Source organism: Triturus cristatus, chromosome 3_1, assembly GCF_964204655.1.
Source record: "Triturus cristatus chromosome 3_1, aTriCri1.1, whole genome shotgun sequence".
NCBI lineage: Eukaryota > Metazoa > Chordata > Amphibia > Caudata > Salamandridae > Triturus > Triturus cristatus.
In genome coordinates this window covers 19,773,315-19,787,389 of record NC_140583.1, presented here as the reverse complement: position 1 = coordinate 19,787,389, position 14,075 = coordinate 19,773,315, and the positions used below count along the sequence as shown (strand labels likewise).

The 14,075-nt window shown below is 56.5% G+C and overlaps 1 protein-coding gene across 3 annotated transcripts in view; it reads left to right on the top strand.

Moving 5' to 3' along the window:
- The window catches only part of LOC146859616 (uncharacterized), a 398,593-nt gene that overhangs the window by 37,838 nt on the left and 346,680 nt on the right, over positions 1–14,075 (top strand). Inside the window, exon 1 of one of the 3 annotated variants that reach the window (XM_085646634.1) lies at positions 9,856–9,926. The exons of 1 other annotated variant lie outside the window; for it this stretch is intronic. The gene's annotated coding sequence lies outside the window, so the exon portion shown is untranslated. Of the gene's footprint in view, positions 1–9,855; positions 9,927–14,075 lie in introns of those variants that run through there. One more of the 3 variants, XM_085646632.1, reaches the window with a different exon arrangement.

Here is a 14,075-nt window from a genome sequence, read left to right as displayed (position 1 = left end):
TGTCAGCTCACCCTTGGTACTGCCCTGTGTCTGAGTGTCAGCTCACCCTCGTACTGCACTGTGTCTGGGAGTCAGCTCACCCTCGGCACTGCCCTGTGTCTGGGTGTTAGCTTACCCTCTGCACTGCCCTGTGTCTGGGTGTCAGCTCACCCTTGGTACTGCACTGTGTCTGAGTGTCAGCTCTCCCTCGTACTGCACTGTGTCTGGGTGTCAGCTCACCCTTGGTACTGTGTCTGGGTGTCAGATCACCCTCGGTACTGCCCTGAGTCTGGATGTCAGCTCACCCTCGGTACTGCCCTGTGTCTGAGTGTCAGCTCACCCTCTGTACTGCCCTGTGTCTGGGTGTCAGCTCACCCTCGGTAAGGCACTGTGTCTGAGTGTCAGCTCACCCTCGTACTGCACTGTGTCTGGGAGTCAGCTCACCCTCGGCACTGCCCTGTGTCTGGGTGTTAGCTTACCCTCGGCACTGCCCTGTGTCTGGGTGTCAGCTCACCCTTGGTACTGCACTGTGTCTGAGTGTCAGCTCTCCCTCGTACTGCACTGTGTCTGGGTTTCAGATCACCCTCGGTACTGCCCTGAGTCTGGATGTCAGCTCACCCTCGGTACTGCCCTGTGTCTGGGTGTCAGCTCACCCTCGGTACTGCCCTGTGTCTGGATGTCAGCTGCCCTGTGTCTGGGTGTCAGCTCACCCTTGGTACTGCCCTGTGTCTGGGTATCAGCTCACCGTCGGTGCGGCACTGTGTCTGGGTGTCAGCTCACCCTCGGTGCGGCCCTGTGTCTGGGTGTCAGCTCACCCTCGGTACTGCCCTGTGTCTGGGTGTCAGCTCACCCTGTGTACTACCCTGTGTCTGGGTGTCAGCTCACCGTCGGTGCGGCACTGTATCTGCATGTCAGCTCATCCTCGGTGCGGCCCGGTGTCTGGGTGTCAGCTCACCCTTGGTACTGCCCTGTGTCTTGGTGTCAGCTCACCCTCAGTGCAGCACTGTGCCTGGTTGTCACCTCACCCTCGGTACTGCCCTGTGTCTGGGTGTCAGCTCACCGTCGGTGCGGCCCTGTGTCTGGGTGTCAGCTCACCCTCTGTAATGCACTGTGTCTGGGTGTCAGCTCACCCTCGGTACGGCACTGTGTCCGGGTGTCAGCTCACTCTCGTACTGCACTGTGTCTGGGTGTCAGCTCACCCTCTGTACTTCCCTGTGTCTGGGTGTTAGATCACCCTTGGTACTGCCCTGTGTCCGGGTGTCAGGTCACCCTCGGTGCAGCACTGTGTCTGGGTGTCAGCTGACCCTCGGTACTGCCCTGTGTATGGGTGTCAGCTCACCCTCGGAGCGGCCCTGTGTCTGGGTGTCAGCTCACCCCCGGTACTGCACTGTGTCTTGGTGTCAGCTCACCCTGGGTACTGCCCTGTGTCTGGGTGTCAGCTTACCCTCGGTGCGGCATTGTGTCTGGGTGTCAGCTCACCCTCGGTACTGCCCTGTGTCTGGGTGTCAGCTTACCCTCGGTACTACCCTGTTTCTGGGTGTCAGTTCACCCTCGTGCGGCACTGTGACTGGGTGTCAGCTCACCCTCTGTACTGCCCTGTGTCTGGGTGTCAACTCACCCTCGGTGCGGCACTGTGTCTGGGTGTCAGCTCACCCTCGGTACCTCCCTGTGTCTGGGTGTTGTTGGACAGGCCACACAGAGGGCTGGCTCCCCCCCCCGCACGACAGGGCCCGAGCTCCGGCCCGCCCAGCATACCCCCGTGACAAGCCCCTGTACTCCGTCTCCCGACGGACCCTCTGCCCTCGGACCCCTACTCATCACGGGGTCCAGCCCCACCGGCTTCCCCGGCCAGGTCAAGCCGCCATCTTGGGCCCTGCACCACGCGGCCGCGTGGCCTCCCCTCGACCCTAACCCCGGGCCTGGCCGGCCCCGACATCCCGGCACCACCATCCACCCAGGAGGTGAGCGGACCACTTGGCAGGTCAATGGGAGAACGAAGCGTCAAGAGCTCTTCCCCCGCCAGGTGCCGATCGCCTCCAGCAGCCCCCAGGCGCTGGCTCCACCCCCTGCTGGGTGTCTGGACACCTTCATCCCGGACCCTCCGACCTCCAAGTGCGAGGGTCCGGACATCAAAGGGCATCAGCCCTATAACTAAGACAGCTCCGGAGCAGGAAGGCAGTTGTATCCTGGAGTCGAGAGACACCGAGTGAACTCAACCCTGACGGTCTACTGGCGCTGCCGTAGCCCGCTCTTGCGAACCATCGTCCTGCCTGCTGGCGCTGCCGCGGCCTTCTGCAACCTTCATCTTCCTGGGACCTGCTGGCGCTGCCGCGGCCCGTTGTACCGACCATCCTCACCGGGACCTGCTGGGGCTGCCGCGGCCCTCTGCAACCTTCATCTTCCTGGGACCTGCTGGCGCTGCCGCGGCCCGTTGTATCGACCATCCGCACCGGGACCTGCTGGCGCTGCCGCGGCCCATACCACCTAACCACCAAGCTCGAGGATTGTGAGCTCATCACCATCTCATCCGAATTACCTGATTGGTAAATAGACTGTCCCGCTACCCCCTTCCCTACCTTACGAGACTCTAATCGAGGGGACCCCTGAGTCCAGACCTCCTTGTACCATTTTACCGTACCTTAAATAAGTGTCGATAAAGATCACTGAACCTTATCCGTGTGTGATATCTGTCTGTGGGGGGGAAGTTACTTGTCTGTACGATCGCTGGAGACGGCTCTCCCCGGAGACCTCTCCTCCTGACCCCGGCCGACCCTCCCGGTCCGTCTACCTTTTCTAACATTGGTGGCAGCGATGGGATCCGAATCAACGCGTAATCGTACAGAGAGTAGCTCACCCCACGACAAAGCACGATGTCGACCAAAGATAGCAGCTCCACCGAGAAGTTCCAAATGGAGAAACTAGAGGAGTACAACCACCGCGAACTGAGACAATTTTGCATAGAACTTGGCATTGCTACCACTGGCCTGAGTACCAAGGATGACCTAAAGCACGCCCTTGAGTCGTGGACAGAAACGGGGGTCGCAAGACCCTCCGACCAAAACAGCGTCACACCAGAGGGGAACGCCACGACTCCCGAGGAACGGGGAACGGGCCTATCACCGGAGGAGATACGAGAAAGAGACAGAGTCAGACTGCACGAATTAGAGATGGCACGACTCAAGATGGATGGGGAGCTCAAGTTAGCTGAACAGAAACTCAACCTCGAGCAGATGCGGATTCGAGAGGAGCGAGAAGAAAAACAGAGACAGAGAGAGCTGGAAGAGAAAAAGATAACGCTCGAGCACGAGCGCCAATTGGCAGAGATAGAACTGCGCAAACAACATAAGGACTTGGGGGTGCCTGAAAGACCCCACACCCCGGGACCAACGGAGAAAAAAGTTCACATCCCCAAGGATGTGGTCCGCGAGTATGTCCGAGAAGACGACATACAACAATGGTTTAAGGCCTATGAGTTCGCAATGACCTCCCACCGGATCGACCGGAGTGATTGGGGAGCCGGACTTTGGGGGAGATTTATCAACGAGGGTCGCGATGCCCTGCTGCAGCTCCCCGATCACCAAATGTCGTCCTACGACCACATGAAGGCTGCCCTCCTCACCCGCTACGGCCTCACGCCCGAGATGTACCGCCAGAGGTTCAGGGATTGCACCCGGATCCCAGGTACCACTTGGGTGGAATACGTGAACTATTTCAGCCGGGCCTTCGAGGGTTGGATCAAGGGAAGTCAGGTCACCACCTACGAACAGCTCTTCAACCTCATGGTATGGGAACACCTGTCAAACAACTGCTTCGTCGAGCTCCGGCAGCATCTACTCGACAGTAAGCTGACTGACCCCCGGCAGCTCGCCGCCGAAGCTGACCGGTGGGAGAGCACCCGAGTGGGCCGGAAAGGGCCACACGACCAGAACAGAAGCAACCAAGGCCAGCACCGTCCTCGGGGAGGAGGAGGAGGCCAGGGGCGGGGGAGAGACGCCTTGCCAGCAACAACCGTGGCCAGCACCCCGCCGCCGACCGGCCGGGGCAACCCCCCATTGCGGCCTGGGTACCGAGCCAACGTCACGTGCCACAGATGCCAGCGACTAGGCCACTACGCCAACGATCCGAACTGCCCGCTGAACCAAACGCCCAAACCCCGCCAGGTAGCTGCCGCTGCCCTGGGGGAGGAGCAGTCGTTGGAGGGTCCCGAGGAGTGTGAGCCGGACCAGCAAGGGTGGGAACCGGCCGCCATGGTCCTGGCATGCTTAGGGGGAAGAGACATGGTTCCGCGGGCTCCCCTACCCGCCAACACCAGGAAATACGGTCAGTGGGTGACCATTAATGGACAGAGAGCTGAGGCCTTGCGCGACACCGGCGCCAGCGTGACGGCCGTCCGCTGTCACCTGGTGAAGCCCGAGCAGATCTTGCCGAACATTCTCTGCCCCGTCCGCTCGGCAGATAACTCTGAAAGCATGTGCAAGATGGCCTGCGTCCCGTTTGAATGGGGAGGGGTCTCCGGCCTACTGAAAGTGACGGTCCGGGACGATGCCCCCGTGGACTGCCTCCTGGGGAATGACCTCGAGAGTTCCCCGTGGGCCACCGTCGAGAGAAGAGAGCACTTGGGGATGCTGGGCCTCCCGGACTGGGCCTGCATAACCACCCGATCCATGGCCGGCCGGGCCGCCCCCCGATCAGAAGAAACCGAATGGCCGGCACCTCCGCCCCCGGTTGCCCCCGTAGAGGACAACGGCGAGGCCGACCTCCCAGACCCGGCCCCCGAAGAAAACGCGCAACCCCAGGACCTTCCGGATCTGGCTCAGTGGCGGCAAGAAGGGGGGCCCACCCAAGAACAGTTCCGCCAGGAGCAAAAGACCTGTCCCTCCCTCGAGGGGCTTCGCCAACAAGCCAGCACCCAAGCCGCCGGGGACACCACCGGAACCCACTGGGTCTACTGGGATAACGACCTGCTCTACAGCGAGCAAAGAATCGCCGAGCTGGGGGCCAGTCGAGTTCTGGTGGTACCGCTCCGCTTCCGAGACTTTCTACTCAACCTAGCCCACGATGTCCCCCTGGCTGGGCACCTGGGCCAAGATAAAACGTACAGTCGACTGGTGACCCACTTTTTCTGGCCAAAAATGAGGAATGACGTCCTGAACCACTGCCGATCGTGCCCCACATGCCAAGCAAGCGGGAAGAGTGGCCGGAAGCTTAAGGCTCCTCTACAACCCTTCCCGGTGGTCACCACCCCGTTCGAGAGGGTGGGGATAGACATTGTGGGGCCGCTGGACCCTCGCACGGCACAAGGACACAGGTTCATCTTGGTACTAGTGGACCATGCCACCCGCTATCCCGAGGCGGTGCCCCTACGGACCGTGACCGCTCCAGTGGTTGGCCGGGCCCTGATGGGGATCTTCTCCCGGGTAGGCTTCCCCCGAGAAGTCGTCAGCGACCGAGGTACGAACTTCATATCGAAGTACATGAAGTCCCTCTGGCAACAATGCGGGGTCACATACAGATTCACGACCCCCTATCACCCCCAAGGAAACGGACTAGTGGAGCGGTTCAACCGCACTCTCAAAGGGATGATTGGGGGATTGGAAGAGCCTCTCCGTCGCCAGTGGGATGTACTACTCCCGTGCCTCCTCTTCGCCTACCGAGAAGTACCCCAGAAGTCCCTCGGCTTTAGCCCCTTTGAACTCCTATACGGACACCCTGTGCGAGGGCCCCTCAGCCTCGTGAAGGAGGGCTGGGAGTTGGCCCCCCTAACGACCCCTCCAGACGTCTTCAAATACCTCCTGGCCCTACGAAACCAGACCCGGCGCTTCAGGGAGATGGCCAAGGCGAACCTCGAGGCCAGTCAGGAGGACATGAAAAGGTGGTATGATCACAATGCCTCCTCCGTTGAGTTCGAGCCTGGGCAGCAAGTATGGGTGATGTCCCCCACCGAACCATGTGCCCTGCAAGACAAGTGGACGGGGCCCTTCAAAGTGGTCGAGCGTAAAAGCCCCGTCACTTACCTCGTCGACATGGGGTCCACCCGGAACCCCCTGCGGGTCCTCCACACCAACCGGCTCAAACCACACTTTGTGCGCTCCGAACTAAGCCTCCTGATGGCGACCGACAGTGGTACAGAAGAAGACTCCGAGCCCCTCCCGGATCTCTTAAAGACTCAGGAGAAGGACGGCTCCGTGGATGGGGTCCGGCTCTCCGACGCCCTCACTTCGGAGCAACGCCAGGACTGCCGGGACCTCCTGCTGCAGTTCGCTGCCCTGTTCTCACTCACCCCCGGGGTCACCCCTTGGTGTTTGCACGACGTAGACACCGGGGACAGTCCCCCTGTCCGGCACCGGGCCTACCGCGTACCAGATCGGGTACGGACCTGCATACAGGAGGAAGTGGCCAAGATGCTCACGATCGGGGTCATCGAGCCCTCGGACAGTCCCTGGGCCAGTCCAGTTGTATTAGTTCCCAAGGCCGCTGCCCCCGGCACCGCCCCTGAACTGAGATTCTGCGTCGACTACCGGGGCTTGAACGCTGTCACCCGGACCGACGCTCATCCCATCCCCCGAGCAGACGAGCTGATCGACCGGCTGGGGGCCGCCCGCTACCTTAGTATCTTCGACCTGACGGCGGGCTACTGGCAGATCGGCCTCACACCCAGGGCTCAGGAACGGTCAGCCTTCTCCACCCCCGATGGCCACTATCAATTTAAGGTCATGCCCTTTGGCATGAAGAATGCCCCCGCCACATTCCAACGTCTTGTGAACCAGGTCTTGGCAGGGCTCGAAGAATTCAGCGCTGCCTACCTGGACGATATCGCTGTATACAGCCGCCACTGGTCCGACCACCTCCGTCACCTCCAAGAGGTCCTCCAAGCCCTCCAGCGGGCCGGCCTCACCATTAAAGCCGGCAAGTGCCAAATTGGCCAAGGGTCTGTGACCTACCTGGGGCACCAAGTGGGAAGCGGGCTGGTGGCCCCACTACAACTTAAGATTGCTGCCATCCAGTCCTGGCAGCCCCCCGTCACCCAGACCGAGGTCCGAGCCTTCTTAGGGCTCACCGGCTACTACCGGCGGTTCGTGAAGGACTACGGCAGCATCGTGGGGCCCCTCACGGGACTCACATCCAAGAATCAACCGAAGCGGGTCCACTGGACTCCTGATTGTCAAGCGGCCTTCGAAGAGCTGAAGGCCGCCCTGTGCACCGCCCCGGTGCTCCAGGCCCCCGATTACAGTCGGGAATTTGTAGTACAGACCGACGCCTCCGACCACGGCATCGGGGCCGTCCTCTCTCAGCTGAACCCCGAAGGTCATGACCAGCCGGTGGCCTTCATCAGTCGACGTCTCCTGGCCCGAGAACAGCGTTGGAGCACAATCGAGAGGGAGGCATTTGCAGTAGTGTGGGCCCTCAAAAAGCTCCGGCCCTATCTCTTCGGTACCCACTTCCGGGTACAAACCGACCATCGACCCCTGCAATGGCTGATGCAGATGCGGGGGGAGAACCCAAAACTCTTGCGCTGGTCCATTTCCCTGCAGGGAATGGACTTCACTGTGGAGCACCGGCCAGGCCAAGACCACGCCAACGCGGACGGCCTGTCCCGCTTTTTCCGCCTCGACGAAGAGAGTCCCCAAGGAGATGGGTGACTCTCCCCGCCTTCAGCTGGGGGGGACGCATGTTGGACAGGCCACACAGAGGGCTGGCTCCCCCCCCCGCACGACAGGGCCCGAGCTCCGGCCCGCCCAGCATACCCCCGTGACAAGCCCCTGTACTCCGTCTCCCGACGGACCCTCTGCCCTCGGACCCCTACTCATCACGGGGTCCAGCCCCACCGGCTTCCCCGGCCAGGTCAAGCCGCCATCTTGGGCCCTGCACCACGCGGCCGCGTGGCCTCCCCTCGACCCTAACCCCGGGCCTGGCCGGCCCCGACATCCCGGCACCACCATCCACCCAGGAGGTGAGCGGACCACTTGGCAGGTCAATGGGAGAACGAAGCGTCAAGAGCTCTTCCCCCGCCAGGTGCCGATCGCCTCCAGCAGCCCCCAGGCGCTGGCTCCACCCCCTGCTGGGTGTCTGGACACCTTCATCCCGGACCCTCCGACCTCCAAGTGCGAGGGTCCGGACATCAAAGGGCACCAGCCCTATAACTAAGACAGCTCCGGAGCAGGAAGGCAGTTGTATCCTGGAGTCGAGAGACACCGAGTGAACTCAACCCTGACGGTCTACTGGCGCTGCCGTAGCCCGCTCTTGCGAACCATCGTCCTGCCTGCTGGCGCTGCCGCGGCCTTCTGCAACCTTCATCTTCCTGGGACCTGCTGGCGCTGCCGCGGCCCGTTGTACCGACCATCCTCACCGGGACCTGCTGGCGCTGCCGCGGCCCTCTGCAACCTTCATCTTCCTGGGACCTGCTGGCGCTGCCGCGGCCCGTTGTATCGACCATCCGCACCGGGACCTGCTGGCGCTGCCGCGGCCCATACCACCTAACCACCAAGCTCGAGGATTGTGAGCTCATCACCATCTCATCCGAATTACCTGATTGGTAAATAGACTGTCCCGCTACCCCCTTCCCTACCTTACGAGACTCTAATCGAGGGGACCCCTGAGTCCAGACCTCCTTGTACCATTTTACCGTACCTTAAATAAGTGTCGATAAAGATCACTGAACCTTATCCGTGTGTGATATCTGTCTGTGGGGGGGAAGTTACTTGTCTGTACGATCGCTGGAGACGGCTCTCCCCGGAGACCTCTCCTCCTGACCCCGGCCGACCCTCCCGGTCCGTCTACCTTTTCTAACAGGTGTCAGCTCACCCTCGGTACTGCCCTGTGTCTGGGTATCAGCTCACCATCGGTGCGGCACTGTGTCTGGGTGTCAGCTCACCCTCGGTGCGGCACTGTGTCTGGGTGTCAACTCACCCTCGGTATTTTCCTGTGTCTGGGTGTCAGCTCATCCTCGGTGCGGCACTGTGTCTGGGTGTCAGCTCACCCTCGGTACTGCCCTGTGTCTGAGTGTCAGCTCACCCTCGGTGCGGCACTGTGTCTGGGTGGCTGCTCACCTTCGGGTACGGCCCTGTGTCTGGGTGTCAGCTCACCCTCGGTATTGTCCTGTGTCTGGGTGTCAGCTCACCCTCGGTGCGGCACTGTGTCTGGGTGGCTGCCCACCTTCGGTGCGGCCCTGTGTCTGGGAGTCAGCTCACCCTCGGTGCGGCACTGTGTCTGGGTGTCAGCTCACCCTCGGTACTGCCCTGTGTCTGGGTGTCAGCTCACCCTCGGTACTACCCTGTGTCTGGGTGTCAGCTCACCCTTGGTACTAGAGTGTGTCTGGGTGTCAGCTCACCCTTGGTACTGCCCTGTGTCTGGGTGTCAGCTGACCCGGAGGAGATCTTTCAGGGGCGAGGGGGCTGCTTCTCTGTCCTCACAGGTTGGGGTTCCTCGCGCTTCAGGGCCCGCCGGGAAGGAAAGGGGAGTGCCCATACTAATGAAGAGGCGTGGTTATGTAAATTTAGAGGCACCTGCCAAAGCACCTGTCTTTCATTGTAGCCAGCCGCCCTTCTCCTGGCTAATCATGGACATAATTAGGTTTGAGTCCCGGCGTAGGCTCAACATCTTGTGACTCTGGGCAAATCTCTGAACCTCCTCGTGCGTGAAAAAGAAATCTGCCCTTGTGGTATGTAATCGTGCGCACGTGTAAAGCGCTCTAATAGTATTTGGGGCGAGTGTGCGCTTTATAAACTGCAAAAATCCATATATCCTCACAGGCCCTTTCCCCCCCTTCCTAGTCTCTATTAACCCCCAAACCCAGCTGTGCGTTTTGCCGGTGCCCCCCGCCCTCTCTCATGCCCCTCCCCCTGCCCTCCCCTCCCTCCCCTCCCCACTGTACTTCCTCCTCGGACTGCTCTTCTGACACTCCGTTCCTGCCGGAGGGGCTGACCACCCACGAGGGACCCTTGCCCCAGGTGAGAGGGTACACGGCGGTCATCGACGCTGCTGGTTTATTTATCCTATGGGTCCCGCCCACAGGCTGTCCTGTGTGGCCCCTGCAGAGCTCACCTTATAGAGCTGATCCTGCCCCACACGTTCATGGCGTCGCTCCCACGTCCTAGACAGTGACGTCATCCAGGGCCCTGGCACCGGGCCACGGCCCTACAGGGGACCTCAGCTGACCACCTGCCCCTCCTTTCAGTGGGCCCAGCTATGCCCTGACTGTCTGCGCCCTTCAGGGGGCCGAGCTGACCGCCTGTGGTCTTTCAGGGCCCCTGCTAGGCCCTGGTTGCCTGCGCCCTTCAGGGGCCCCAGCTGGCCACCCGAGCACTCCAGGGGCCCACTTGCCGCCCTAAGCTCTGCTCAAACAAGCTCGTTTTAGAAGCATTTTATGTTGTGTAGTAAGGGAACGGTGGGTGGGGGAGGGAAGGTGTCCGGCCGAAGCTTGCAAGAGAAATCTGATAAGCAAACCTTATCTGGCTTTGAAACGGGTTTCATTCAACGGCTGCTGTGTTTTTCGTGTAAATGTGAAGTTGCCACATAATTTACTATCCGTATTATGGCAGAGTTTAGCAACTTTGCTCACTTTACCATAACCATGCTATTTTCACTATTCACAGGTTTACACCACAGTTATTTATTTATTTCCCCACAACATCCCACACACGTCTCCCTTTATTCAGGCTCTGGTCTTTTCCAAACAGGAACGCGCCATGTTAAATAATCCGGCGGCGCCCCACCGTTCCGCGGAGCTCTTTCTCGGCAGGAAGAGGTGCTCCGGGGTTTCAGGTCGAGAAGCGCCGCGCGAATGAGGCGCGTCTTTTATTTCAAAGGGTGCACAGTGCACACGGAGGCTTTTATCTGCTGAGTGCGCTGATTTATACGAGATACAGAATCTTCTCATAATGTGGGAGTCACAAAGAGCACTGTTAAAACATTGGCATTCACATGCTTGTATCGTTTTGTGAGAAACCTATGCGTAATTCAAGATCCGCAGTCTCTTTTGCATCAATGTGGTAAAATATTGAAATAGCCAGGCAATAAATGAAACCGTTCGTGGTTCATCATTTTCCTTCAATCGCTCAATATGCCAAAAGATTTCATTTTTTATTTTCTTGCCATGTAATTTTTTCCATACCGTATGATTTAGTCAGCTCTGCCGCGCCACATAATTCCAGTAGCTCGTCTTTGCTGCCACAGCTGAGCAATGGTGGCATCATTAACTCTCTACGACCATGCTGGACATTCGATGGGGACACATTTAGAAGAATGATTGGTTCTTATCTCACCTACTCCATGACTCAGCATGTTTACATTAATGAAGGGGGGCACATCTACCTGGCATGAGGAGGGACACGTGCTGAGAAGGAAATTGGATTGATGGCATAAATATTGGCACAATATTTATACCTGGAGGGCTCAATGGAAAAGTCTAAACGGAAATGCCACATTCGATTAAAAGAAATATGATTTGGGTCGCAGAATAAGAGAAGTAATGGTGTCAATTCAAGGATTGGGCACAAGATCTCAGCCCCTATCCAGATATAATGGGATTGTAGGTTCATAAACCCTGTAGGAGAGATGTCAGTCGGGTATTCAAAAGGAGCATTTAAGGGTCTTGATGAATTAAGCATAGCCCTGAAGAAGTCTCTTTGACTGCGAAACGTGTTGGCTGTACCCTGTGAGAGACAGTAACTCTGTGCAAAGACCGTCCTAAGTAGCCTTATCAGAATGACACGTATGAACTGCCTGCTCGCATAATTGAAAAATGATCTAGTGGTAAATTGCGAATAGGCATTGAGATTGTTTTTATGAATTTGATATATCATAGATATTTTATGAATTTACATTTTTATACAAAATAATTTAATAAAGAATTTACAACAATGTAATTCATATGGAGATGAACATATCAGTGCAAAACATGTTATATTATATTGACATGTATGCAAGAAGGGTTACTGGCTGTGGGCGGGAGCAGCCAGGGCCGCTATTCTCAGTTCCCACTCACGCTACTGCGGGTTCTTTACAGGTTCTGCCCTTATTTGTTCGTGGTTTAGATGCATCATAAGCAGTGGTCGAAGTGGGGGGAAAAAAGTAGGGGAACTGTAGGCGGAGAATCAGAGGGTGGAAATAACCAGAGGATTGGGGCAGTGGGCGGAGTCGGAGGTGTGGCCAGAAGGAGCAAAACATACCAATTGTTAGTATTTGTTTTGCATTTCACTGACCAGTTACAGCTCATTACGTTATTTAATTCAAATTGACATTAAAATACATTCACAAATTGGGATACGTATCCAATCACAGAATGTTCCAAACACACTTCAAAGTGCTATCACAAGCGATTTGTCTCTCAGCCGTGCAGTTTCTGTCATCAGCGCTTTTCCTGCCCTTTTCAACAAAAGTAGTTCAAACATGAATGGCAAAATATCCTATTTTGCAAATGTTTTCCACACAATTATGGCTCTGCCATATTTGCTACATAATACATCATCTGCTGCATTATCTGACGCATTTAACTAATAAATTGTTTGTAGCTCAAACGGATCAAAAGTTACTAAAAATGTGACTTGTGTTGCTGGAAGTGAATGGCCCTGTGCAAGGGTTGAGTGGTTACCTTTATCACTGCTGCATTTGTATGTTGAACTGGTACTAACGAGTCAAAATATTTGCAGAGACTGTTAGTGTGTGTAAAAATGTCAAAATAATAAAGTATCAGGAAATATACCGCATTACGCTGCAGCCTTTTTCTTGCTGCATAATTTAGTTAACACTGCAGCATAATGTTGTCCTCCATTGCTGCAGAATTCCAGAGACTTCAAAGCAGGCTGCACATGTTAAAAGTGCTTGTGCATGAAGCAGAGAGACTGTTAACTTTGTGAACTTATTTTGGTGTGCGTCCAAATCCTGCATTGCCGAGCCCTGATGATTTGCATCTAATGCTGCTGAAACAAGGCCAACGGAGGTACCAATGGGTGAGGCGGACCGACATCAAGGGTCCTGGGACCTCAGGGACAGAGTCACTGTCGCTCTAGGGTGTGCTTCTTCGTATGCCTGCCGACAAGACGGGAGGTGAACTTCAGTATGGATTGCCTTGAAGATTAACCCACACTTGCCACCCCTAGGGTCCACCTGCTGATGCTAAGGCACCAGGGGGCATATTATCAAGAAACGGAGTTACAATTATCGCCGCTTTAGCGGCAGAAAACTGGCGCTTAAGCGGCGATAATGGGCTTGATAATATGCCTTTCAGAATTCCAATAGAAGCCCATGTTCTAGCCCATGTTCTGGTGTCAACATGGGCTTCTATGGTAATTCTCACGGGCATATTATCAAGCCCATTATGGCCGCTTAGGCGGCAGTTTTCTGCCGCTAAAGCGGCGATAATTTTAATGCCCTGCTTGATAATATGCCCCCAGGGCTTCTAAGGTCTAGCCGGGGAATGTGCTCTCTCAGGAGAGTGGTCTGTTGGACTGGTCATACAGGCTGAACCTGGTTTCCCAGTTCGAAATTCCGCCTCTCTGGCCAAAGAAGTGCCACATCCTCTCCCCCACTGGACACCATACTGCCCCACTGAGAGAAACTCGCACTGCCTTTAACTACTACCAAAGTGTGCCCCTCTATAAAAACCTGGATGAGATTCAATTCAAAATATACACTTGACGAGTAATACGCTGGCTGAAACAAGTAACAACATTCTGGAAAAAGCAAACACTCATAGGGAATAAGACTTAACACTTTTACACTCATTATTCAGAAACCAATGAGCGTTTTTGCCTGAAAAGTTAAGGACATGACTAAAGGGCTTGGAAGGGACCCGCTTCAATGTGCATTGCTTATATCCCCACAAAACATAGGCAGTATGGTTTAAAAAGACCCCATCCCTGGACACAGAGTGGCGTGCACATTTTATGAACTAAAATAGGGAAAACAACTGATAAGGATCACATTAAATGTTTTCCAATCCACTCATGAGGCAGGTGTTGCAGCTCCTCCATGAATGGCGCTCGTCCCCACTTGGGGAAAAATACCGTTTAAAGAAAGATGAGAAAAGAAAAGTAGTGATTCATTGGCAAACGCTGTAAAGTGCCGCTAATGTGTTTGGGGTGAATAAAATCAATCCG